The following is a 12,901-nucleotide window of genomic DNA, read 5'->3' as shown; positions in this document are numbered from 1 at the left end:
TATAAGTCACTGCACAACTCGGCTCCGGAATATCTAAGGGAACTATGCATTCCAGATGAACTAGCTGACAGGCGTCTCACGCTTAGATCAGCTACGTCTACGGCGAGAGGAAAAGTTATGATACCTCTACGCAAACAGCGCACTAAATTTGGTGAGCGCGCATTTGCGGTCGCAGGCCCTATGGCATGGAATGCTCTCCCAGCAGAGGTGCGAGGCTGTGAAAGTGAAGTGATGTTTCGGAAAAAACTTAAAACCCACTTGTTCTCTAAATCATTTGAATAAATCCGTAGCACGTGACAACAAAATAAATTATTTTAATCAAATTACAAATTTAAAGCTTCAATTAAATTAACTTAACAGTAGAATCACCATGTAAAGCGCCCTTGAGGTATTTTATTACGAAAATGGCGCTATATAAGTTATCCACAATAAATAAATAAATAAACATCTTACTCAAAGTAAAGTAATAATAATCAGAAATTTTAAGTGGGAAACATGCGTATGGTAATAACAAACAAAATTAACAAGAAGCGGATAGATTCCTCGGTACCTACAATCTACACTACGCACACAGGTGCGTTTCTACTATCATCTCCCAGGGAACAGTCAAATGTGAACCAAATGTTTTTACAGTTACAGCCCCAGACACGCACTCCGTAAGATATAATGGATTCAATGAGCGAGGTATATATACATCTTAACGTTTTGAAAGGGAGTATGCTTTTGATTTCATAAATCACCTTAAGCCAGTACCTTAATCTGTCGCAGATTCCATCAATATGAACACCCCAGCTAAATTTAGAATCATTAATTAATCTTAAATATTTATTAACATATTACAACAGAGATGAAGAACATTTAAGAAAAGGTAATATAGAAGTCTAGGCATCTACAGGGCTTATGACCTGTCAATGGCTGGTTAATTTTTTTATTTTTTTATTTTATTTAGTTCTGTGATTAACATAGTCTAATATATATTTACCACACAATATTTACATCTATACTTATTATTATTATTTATCACTATTATACACTTAATATCCTAATTTATAATATTCACTGTTTCATATGTACATTTTCATTAATTATATTTACTATTTAAACTATATATTACCTAATATTTTTACATATATACTTTTTACATTTAATTTTTAATATATTTACATTTATTTAATTTTTTATGCTTTCTGGCATTTGACTTTCTCTAAGATGTTCTTCATCTCTTTTGTAATATGTTAAAGTAATTAAAGACTGGATTTTCCTTAGAGGGAGGGATTTGAGTAGGAAACTCCTTGATGATTTTCCCAATGTTTGAGTTTACTGTTTACCATACCGATGTTCCATATTTATAGATATTAAAAAAAAAAAAAAAATGTTTCTGATCCTATATTTGTGGTTATGTACTCATGTGTCTGAGTCAATTAATTGCTCGTCCCATCTCAACACAGGACTTTTAATCCCATGGAGTTGGGACGAATGTGTATATTTTTTTTCATTTGAACACCATGTATCCCCTTTCAACGCCCCCATTTTTATTTGTAAGACAGTCTACGATTATCCACTAATCGCCCCATCAAAAATTTAAATGTGTTTGAAATTTCAAGCAATTTCCCAAGACCAGATTTATCGATAAACTAATGATAAAACACGGGCGTATGTTAGTTTCCGATCGACGATTCGATAAGATATAGCCTAATACGATAAGTTAAGTTTGATTGCCAAACTTGCAGGCAGGAAATCAAAGTTAAATCGAGTTACGCGGAGCGGGTAAGTCGTGAGAGTAGATACTAGATACGTGGAAACTCATACCACAGATTAAAAATAATTAAAATTTCAGGCTTAATTATACAGTTCATCATCATCTACAAGACACCGGTATCCGTGCCATAGCAATAGTGAAGTGCTCCATATAAGAAACAATCGGAAGAGCTTTTAAGATGAGTAACAATTTCCATACAGTCCACTAAACTCTAATTGCCTCTGTTATCAGTGTACAATGACTAAAGAGGCATTGAGCTGACCATACATTCCTTTTTGGTCCTTCGAGCCGGACGTTGTATCCGTTTTTTTACAAATTTAAAAATGAAAACCCAAAGTAAAACAAAATGGTAAAACTTATACGTCATTATATAGAAAAGATTCTGCTCTACGAGATAATGTGATTGCTTTTACGTTACATATAAATGTACCTTAAAGCTAAAATGCTGGAAGCTACATTTGGTAAATTGTTCAGGAGAGCGGTTTGAAGTTGTATAACTGTTTAAAATGTATCTATCGAAGTGAAAACACAATTTATTGTTGTTGTTTTTATATTTATGAAAATAACACGTAAAATATGGACTATCAAATAACAACGGTACTTCAATGTTTTTTTGTTCTAACCGCCCGGCCCGCGCCCTAATTCAACCCCGGACTTGAGTATAAAAAGTAATGTAGAAAATTAAATGAAAAACATTGTATTTATAAAACTTTCTTTGAGCAAAAACATTAAATTACGTGCCATTCATTGAAACGTTTATTATTTATGAAAAAAAAGGTACATATAAATTTAACGACATGATGTTAATAACAACAAAACAGTAATTGAAAGTAAACAGTACCACAAATTAAAAATATACCACAGATTAAAAACAATTAAAATTTCAATATAACTTGATTATTATCACTATAGCGGTATGTACCCGCGTAACTACCGATGTCAGATAGAATTTATCATAATCAGTAAATAAATGAACACGCTACTGTCAAGTAAGCACACGCTTTTACATTCTCCTCATCGCACCTACCTCCGAAGTGGTGACCCCGACGTGATTTGAACACGCAACTTTCTGACCTGGTGTCAGGACTCAACCAGCGACGCATCTTTCAAGGCTTACAGAGTAAATAATAGCGAGTAAGAATACTCTATATTAAAGATTGAAAAAAACGTTTTGATAAAAAAATATTATTAAGTACAAAGTGCTGTACAAACAATTGCAGTGATTATTTCCCCGCGTTTAAATAACACAGATATTATACTTTTTTTTTTCCAAAATGAGTTTGTTGTAACTCCTGGGAGTACAAAAAAAAATAATTTTGTATGATTTAATAAAAATAAAAAATAATTTATGTATGATTTAATAAAAATAAAAAATAATTTTTTTTTTTATTTAATTATTGCTAACGTTGACACTAGAAGGGGGGGGAAATAGCGGAAAATGCATACCCCCACCTCACCTATAGTATAGCGGTAAGTACAATTCTCATTACCACATCACTTTTGTCAGAGTCCAGGCCAACGGCGAATACAGTTCTATAGGTACGACGTTCATAAATTGATGACACACACACGCGGCAATTTATTTCACCAGAAATCTAGAGCGTTGACCGAAGAGAGCAACATAGCATAGTCAGTTCAATAATATGGGGCAAGACTTACTTATAATATACAGGACACTTAATTATAAAATCGGATGACAAATCCAGTGTAACGCTCTGAAGTACATCAATTTCATCCCCAGATGTTCAGAACAAAATAAAACGACCTATAAAAGGACCACAGGACATGGTAACATCGTTCAGTGTTCACCTAGCCACAATTTGATCACAAAGAAGAATGACAACATCCGACATATGTCCTCCATAATACCACATTACTCCAATTACCCGATTTTCGAAGAAAAATAATGTTAGGAATTTAATGCGTGGGGATGCATGGGTGGAGGTGACAGAAAAAGAACGATGTTATGCGTTGTCGTGTATTTATTACATGATGAAATAATAGAAAAAGTAACTGCGTAGACGTTTTGTGTTGAATTACTGAGCACTGAAATACATGTTGGAACTCAATGTATGAACGGCATAGTGTAATAACATAGTGTAGCTGAGGATGTTATCACTTATTGTTAGTGTTACATTGTTCAGTGTTCATTTAACTTCCAGATAAGATTTTGAGGTCGTGTACAAATTTCGTGTTTCTCAGCGATTTTCATTTGCTCATATCTGCAGTTTCTTAATAGTCAATTGAATGTTTTGATAATTATTATTAATATTACACGGAATCCGGCGAATGCTGCGGATTCCGTGAACGGCCAGACGTACTAATGCATCTTAACTCCAGAAACTGGATATGCGAGAAAGACTAACATCCATGTGCGAGAAAAGAATCCTACAGTTCTTTGGACATATTTCCAGGGGGAACTCTGATAGTTTGGATAAAACTATTCTCCTGGGAAGTGTCGAAGGGACAAGGTCGCGTGGACGTCAACCGACAAGATGGAGCGGGCGGCATAGTCACTAAATTATCAGAATCATCACTTCTATAGACATTCGTCGCCTATAGAAGAGCACAAGACCGTTCCAGATGAAGGGAGACTGTCTACAGACGAGCCATGCCTGGAGTCAGGCGTAATCACCATTCTCGGACATGAGACACAGATTGAAGAGATTAATATTTAAAACGTGGTCAAACATTTTACCAAATGTAATTAAATATTTGTATATAACCACTTACCGACTTTTCTATATCTACTGGTTTCGAGACGTACCCGTCTCTTGGTCAGGACACCAATAAAACCAAAATGCAAAACCCACTATACACCTTCACCATAGTGTTGCACAACAATACAAAACCAACATGACATGCATTTTAATAAACACGTGCACTGATTAGGACAAACATGCACTGATTAAATTATGAAAATATTACATGTTGTTTGAGAAATAGTTGAAAAAAAGGAGAGGGGATGAAAGGAGGGGGTGAGCTTAATAGATTTAGGGTGACCATTACAGTGGAACATCGTATAAAAGACTATATTGAAAGAAGTGCATGTCGCGTTGGTTTTATATTTTTGTGCAACAACTATGGTGAAGGTGTATAGTGGGTTTTGCATGTTGGTTTAGTTGGTATCCTGACGAAGAGACAGGTACGTCTCGAAACCGGTAGACATTAAAACGTCGGTAAGTGGTTATTTACAAATATTTGAAAACATTTAGATTTGATAATTGTGACAGGAAATGTGTGATTTCGTTTCTACGTGAACTTTTTTTTATTTTTATTTTTTTATTTCAAAATACAAAAATGTACAAAACATAATTGTATTCCCATGAGTTAGCAAACTCATTCTGTGATATTAATACAATAGCAGGTGCTGACACTTTAATTAATTTCTGGGCGACTCCTACAAATGTTTTTTTAGTATGAGCAAAACCAAAAGGAAGACCCACGATCTTCAAAACGGTTTTCAGATATACGAAGGGGGTGCTTTCACCGAGTTACTTAAGGTGTGCTCTCCATCTCTGTTGTAATATCTAAGTATACATTAGAGCAGCGACAACGGGGGGTCCAATGATTAAGACTCATAATAAAATCAGCTTGATAGTATCTCACAAAGCACTTAAATTGATTGAATCCTTATTACAATTAAGACAAAGAGATTTCTCACAGACATTCACCCCCTTTCTCCTCCCCCAAGCCCCGAAGCTCTGGACCAATCCACGCTCAGGCAGTCGCCTGTAATCTGATGCAACGAACTTAATGGAAACCCCCCTATTTTCCACCCCATTATTCTATTTATAAGATTGTATTCAAGGATTCAACTTTTCAGTTTAGTGACCATCCGGCACAACCGCAGAAGACGTACAAACAAACAAACCGTAACAGCGTTTTCCCGTAGGGGTAGGCAGAGGTGATAGAACGCCACATTATTGAAAGGAGGGTGAGTGCCGGAAACAGGGCGCACGGTGCACTTAAATCAGGGGCGAACCGTGTATTATATTTGACTGACAATAATAATGTTTTACTGAAGAAGTCACTCAGATATCAACATAATATTAAAATCCCTCACATACAAGTTATGGTCAAAAAAGCTTTGTCTTCAAAGGTGTAAAAAATTATAACAATCTTCGTAATGAACTAAAAACTATTAAAAATAATGTATCAATAAATAAATTTAAAGTTAATCTAAAGAAATTTTTTGAACTCGTGTAAAAACAACATTAAATTTTAATTAGTATGAATGTATTATTGTTTTATGTTTATTCTTTATATATTCTATGTTTTTATTTTTATTTTCATGTGCTCGTATTTTAAATTATATAAACTCTTTTAAATAAACAACTAAAACAGTGTAAGTCAATCTCCAAGCACAAGAGTTAGTCTCTTTTTGGAGAGTTACAGTGATAACATTTACTAGATGTGTAAAAGTTTAGAATTTTACAAAAACATGTACTTTTTATGAAATTTATGAATAAATAATAAAAATAGTTTATTTACAGAAAAATAAATATATGATTACTATTTATTTTAAATCGTTTCCAACGTTTGTATTTTTATCCTAATATAAATATTAATAAAGCGCGCCCAGCGCCTGCGGTGAGCCGAGAAACCACCCGATTGTTCCAGCTTATTTTTTCATACAAATAAGTTTACTATATTTTGAATGTCTTAACCCCAGTACGGGTTTTTTCTCCTAGATTATTCTTGCAGATTACACAAATTAATTGAAGATTCTTAATTTGGAAAACAGTATTTTAAACATTATTTCTTAAATGCCATTTTTCTTTGAGATGGTACTTTTGACATAAGGCCATAATTAATTTCATGTGTCATTTTGCAGGACATATGGCGCTTGACGCGGCCGTTTTTAGCACTATTAATTTAAATTTTAACGATTCGGCCAGTTGATATTTCAATTGAATACCTTATATAGATTGAATTCATATTGCTATTTTATTTTTATTTTTTAATGAGTAATGTATAAAAATAATGGATATTATACCTATATAATATAATATATCACGAAATTAGGTCGTTTGAGTTGATTTCATGGATAAGAGTTGTTTTATCACACAGAACCACAGAAAAATATCAATTTATAGTATATATTACTTACATTATATTGTGTATCTTCTATGTACCTAGGTACAAATATATGATATTTTTTTACAGCCCACCTTTAAATAAAATCACCATTCGCCACTGACTTAAATTAACCTTGACAAAAATATGGCCCTGGTGCAAACCCTTATTTAAGGGAACGAAGTATCTAATTGGAAAAACAAGGATAAAAGTAGGCTGAATGCTGCTGAAATGCGATCTCTAAAGCAAAGGTGTGGAAAAACTGTGTACGATGGTGCACAAATGCCGAGATCCATGCATTATGTAAGGCTGAGACAAGGCATTATCGACCAAATATAAAAGGAGAGCTGCGTTGGTTTGGACATGCAGAACGAATGGACGGCGAAAGAATGGTCAATTAGTTAAACGATGCGAATGTTGATTGATGCAGAAAACGGGGAAGACCGAGAAAGACATGACTACTACTACTACCATCACGCCATTTTCCCGGAAATGAACCACCATACTCGTCTGTCCTGGCATATATTCCTAGCTTCTTCCACATCCATACATCTTGTCATACATACCCTTCGGTTCTGTCTGCTTTTGACATGACCAGACTGAAGACTTTGGTTTATCTGATCATGCCACGTCTTCCTCGGTCGTCCTCGTCTCACGTTACCACACATTTTCGCCATATTTTTTTTTATTTATTTACAATTTTAAAAAACCCGTTAGGGTTACATTAGAAGTTTTATATTGTCTAGTCATTTTATGTACCGTCTAGTTTAGTTAGTTCAGTCATTATGTGCTTTTTCAGATTGATTTTAAATTTGTCTCCAGTAAAAGTTTTCAAGTAGTAAGGTAAGTCGTTGTAGTGTTTAAGTTCATTATGTAGTATTTTTGACTGTCCTGTGTTTGTCTTTGCTTTTTCAATATGATAGTGTTGTTGTTGTCTGGTGTTATATTTGTGTATGTCAGCATTTTTGGCTAATATTATGTCGTCGTCTCGTATGTTTCCCAGTGTTATTTTGTGCACAATTTTTAAGGTCTCAATTTTAGTCAAGTAGTTTATGTCAAACTGGTGTGTTTTTTGTACAGTTCAGTCGTAGAGGTCAGGTAGGGTAGGTTGTATGTTAGTTTAGGAATTTTATTTTGTTGTCTTTGTATTCTTGTTATGTCTGTCTTGTTACCAGTTCCCCAGAAGGCGATCATGTAACTCAATATATACTTGTTTTACTATTCTTTCGTCGTCCATTCGTACTACGTGACCGAACCATCTCAGAGACCCTTTCTTAATCTTATCAGTTATACTTGACTCAGATTTACACTCGCGCCTGATTTCATTATTCGTAACCCTGTCATACATTGATTTCCCACACATTCGTCCAAGAGATCGCATTTCAATCGCGTTCACTCGGCTTTTATCCTTCCTCTTCCAGTTCCATGTTTCATTTCACAATAAATGAACTTTTAGGTAGTAATGTGTTTATTTTGCATAAAAACGTCCGCCTTAAAACAGGTTGTACCTAAAACATGACTTTTTACCCTTTGTTTTTCAGAAATCATTATTTACAAAACCACACTAACGAAGGATGGGACACCAAAAATAAAATAAAATATTTAAACTCATTAAAATAGCATTATATCAATTCATTAGTTAACCCAGAGAAAATTTGTTGATAATGATCCTTAAGATAAAAATAACTTTATTTCATTTACTTTCATATAACTTTGAATTAGCTATCCTTACCTCTGTTTTGTATAAATACATTGAACTCTTTAATAAAGATACCAGTCTCGAAGATGTCGCGAAAGCGATGAGACCGGTCACTGGATATTCCAAATTTGTGGATTAAAGGTTGTACCTAGTTAGGCAGACTAGACATGATCCAGAGAAATCTATTACCTAAGTGCGTATGTAGTCGATAAAGTAATTGTTATTTTTGTTAATAAACCATAATTATTATCACTGTTAGAAAAAGCGGAATTGATGAACTTTTGCATCTAGCTGAATATTGTAACGCGTTTTCAGACATTCTGACTAATAGCATATAAACACCGAGGAGTAAACTGGTCGACACAACTAATAACATGTTAACTGCACTTAAACTCAAGCCGTATTTATTACTCGAGCCCTTAACGTCATTATCCGTCCTAGTAATTTGTATTTCAAAGAGGACTGGCGCTATGAATGTGACAATTAAAATGATTGATAGGTGTCCCGCAAAGCGCAGCGAGATAGAGGAGTACACTCCAATGCCATATATTCATTAAAATAATATTTTAAAGTCCAATAAAGGATTACAAAGTCGAGGTTCGATTTCGAATTCAAAAACTATATTAGATATCTAAAAAAAGAGTGAGAAATATCAGCCTCTCTATAATAATGGACAGAGGATTGAGAAAGTTGACAGCTTTAAATACTTGGGAGTACGCATAACTGAGGATGAAAGCATGCATAAAGAGCTCGCAACCCGCCTAGAAATTGCTGGAGCAACTTTTAACATGATAACATGATGCGTGTTGTCTGGAACTCTAGTCTATACTCGGTCAAAACGAAATGCCAATTATTCAACTCTTGTATAGTGCCAGTTCTCCTATATAGGTGCGAATCTTGGCACCTCACTAAAGCTCAAAACACCAAACTTCTGAGTTTTGAGAGTAAGTGCTCGAAAAGAATATTAGGTATAAGGTGGTTCGATTTCATACGTAACATTGAAGTCCGAGAACGGACGCAGCAGCCTCCTATAACGAGCGTCGGTGGACCTGGCTCGGATACGTGCTGCGCATGCCTCGGGAGAACCTAAACCAAAGTTGCCTCTTCTTTAAACCTGCGGGCTCACGCCGTCCTGGAAGGCCGTCAATGACGATCTTTAGACTTCATTCGGCGGAATTAAGGGGCGCTGGATTGACATGGGAAGAAGCGAGAGTGCTGGCTGGCGATAGAGTCTCCTGGAGGCAACTGGTGATGTCCACACGCTCCACTTAGGAGCGGATGTGGAAAAGAGGAAGAAGAAGATAATTATCTATTATTTTTTTTTAATTATTATTTGTTTTATTTCTTATTTTTTTATTACTTCCAGTATGTTTTTTCATTTTGTCAGCCTCGGCTTTATTGATGTACCATCGTTACTGGAACAAGTGGCATTCAATGTTCCGATCCGCCGGTTGCGAAATAATAATGTGATGTTCCTCGATCAACACAGCACAAACTATGGCTTGCATGCACCAATGTCCCAACCCGAGACAAGATCTGGACTTTTTCCGTGTAAATCTTTCTAGATCTAAACAATCTAAGATAGACCGATGGATTATCGAAATATACGAAGCTCGTGCGTCGAGGGCGCTAGCCATCGGCCACGGTATGACGTCACGAGACGCTGGCGGTAGCGTCGGAAGCGTGCCAAGACGCGTCGCGACGCCCAATATACGCGTACAGCGTTGCTATTCTGAACCGCTTTCGCGGCCGTAGAAAAACATTTATCTCGCGTATTTACATTAAAAAAATTAAATAGCAATTTTTTTTATCCACTTTGAAGATGAAGATAATATTGTTATTAAATTTTATATTTAAAGAACTAACTTTTTCGTTATTCATTGTAATAAAAAAAATAAAACAACTTTGTTTTTTTTTTTGTACTCCAACAGGCCAGGAGGCCCAATTACAGCGGTGAATTACATCACAAAATACCCAGGCTTGAGAAAAATCACATTTCAATTTTTGTGTTCTCACCGGGAATCGAACCCGGAACTTTCCGTGCGTGAGTCAAGCGTCTTGACCACTACACCACGGAGGCCGCCATTTACCCACAATTTTTTTTCCCACCGACCGCTTTCAAAGCAAACAAGTTTCTTCGTCAAGGTTTACGTTACTAATGAATCCTTTCCTGTTTTATTTTTATCATGTTGACTAAATACTATAAGGCATCTTTAAAAAAAAAAAAAATTAACCAAAATATTTTCTCATGCGTAACTTGTTGCAATTGAATAAAAAGGTCTGAATTTTTCTTTTATTTTATATCGTTTGAAATAAATTGTAAAGATGAATAAAATAAATATATGCAGGTACTTACAATTACTCCACGAAATTTCTTTCGTTGTTTGAATTAATTTAGGGGTGCACAAGAAACTCACCTGAAACAAGAACAAAAAAAATCATGAGTAATTTTTAATTTATCGATTTATTAATTAATTTATTAACGGAATTATTCTTACAGGTACAATTAAATTAAAATACAAATAAATAAAATTAAAGCTAGGACAGAAAATAAGATGATAATTACCAGCTCGAGACAAGATCTGGTCTATCTTAGTGATTGTTTTAATCTAGAAAGACTTACACGAAAAAAGTCCAGATCTTGTCTCGGGTTTTCAATGGGACACAATCGGCACATTGGTGCATGCAAGCTATAGTTTATGCTGTGCTGATCACGGAACAGCACATTATTATTTCACAACCAGCGGATTGGAACATTGAATGCCACTTGTTCCAGTGACAATAGTACATCAAATATGCCATTTGGTAAATAATAAATATTGAAATTTAAAAATGATTAGAAAGATTCGGGCAGAATAATCATTGATAAAATAGTTGCATTAAAAAGGGCCATGAAATTGCATCTTTTTTTTTCATTTATTCATACATAAACATGCATATTACAAAAAAGTATAAATATAACGTATCCTTAACTTCCATCGCCTTGGTAATGAATATGGCGATGTTGATATATTTCGTTACTCATTGAGCATATTCAAGACCAAAGTACTACAGGCGACCGACGCGACGGAGTCTAGTCAATAAATCTTCGATCGTATTTATGTATGCTTAAAAGTTAGCCCGTGTTATGTTTTATATTTTTAGTTTATAAAACCCTTTTCAGTTTTCAACATTTTGGATAACTTCACTTTAAAGTTTAGTTTACAGGTGTAAAATTTTTATTTTTTTTTTTAAATATGTTTTATTTGAATCATACTATGCCTTATATTATAAACATAATATAATGCATGTATTATGTCTTAATAGTGTATTATGTTAACTATGTAACTTTATTTTTAAATTTTAAAAATATTTTTTTTTAATTTTTATATTTGAAAAAAAATGTTTTTTTTTTTATTTTTTTATTATATTGAAAACATATTATACATAATTATATACAATATTCCCAAGGAGTTTTTTGAAAAAAAACTCATTTAGGGACATACAGATAATAATTTTTTTAGAGACGTTTTTAAATTTTAAACTATAATATTATTTAACAAAAGAAGAAAAATTAAAATTATGATATACTACAAATTAAAAAGGGTATGAAAAATACTTGAAAATAACAGAATAAACAGAATACTAGGCATGGAAATAAATTCAAAATAATGTTTACATTATGCAATCTGGGAAAGAAAATTGAAAAAGTTTAAAAATTACATGGATGTATATATACATACTGAACTAGTACAAAATAAAATCATTTTTTTTAATTAACAAAATATGCGCACACCCAATACAGGTTAATTTTTTTTATCAAAAACGTTGAAAAAATTGAAATTATGTATACAAGCCAAAAAAAGTATATAAAAAGAAAAAAACACAAATAACATTTAAATAGTATTAAAAATTACATATACAAGCAAAAACGGTGAAATATTAAAAGGTATATGTTCAAGATGCGCATTCTCTATAAACTAACATTATTTATTCAAAGTACTTCTGGAAAAATAATTCTTCAATTCGCACGTCCTGTTTCTATATTTTGAAATAGGTACTTTAAATTTTTGTGGCAATTTATTAAATTCCTTGAAACCTATGTATTGTAAAGATCTAGTACCAAACTTCGTAGACTTCACAGATCCAATATATATATTGTTTTTTGATCGAGTACTGTACCGATGGATGTCTGTCTGTTAATTATGTTTAATGTGTAACTTTTTCTTATTATATAGTATGTATAATGTAAAAGCCCCATGGGCGTCAACAGAAAGAAAATAAAAAAAAATAATAATAAAAAATAAGGCCAATGGCCCTGTGTGAGTTGGGATACAACATAATGTAAAGTGGAAGCACAAACATAATTAAATAATAGCAAAAAT

At 33.6% G+C, this 12,901-nt stretch overlaps 1 long non-coding RNA gene across 1 annotated transcript; it reads left to right on the top strand.

Moving 5' to 3' along the window:
* Positions 1 to 569: 569 nt before the first annotated feature.
* Positions 570 to 8,509, top strand: LOC148283800 (uncharacterized). Its single transcript, XR_015825502.1, has 3 exons — positions 570 to 684; positions 5,586 to 5,696; positions 8,380 to 8,509. It is a non-coding gene; the product is annotated as an uncharacterized LOC148283800 (long non-coding RNA).
* The last annotated feature ends 4,392 nt before the right edge of the window (positions 8,510 to 12,901 follow it).

The sequence above is a fragment of the Micrasema longulum genome, unplaced genomic scaffold (genome assembly GCF_059751315.1).
Source record: "Micrasema longulum isolate JH-2025_06_02 unplaced genomic scaffold, ASM5975131v1 h1tg000196l, whole genome shotgun sequence".
Taxonomy (NCBI): Eukaryota; Metazoa; Arthropoda; class Insecta; order Trichoptera; family Brachycentridae; genus Micrasema; species Micrasema longulum.
The sequence above is the reverse complement of the archived record's forward strand: the minus strand, read 5'-3'. Positions and strand labels throughout refer to the sequence as shown.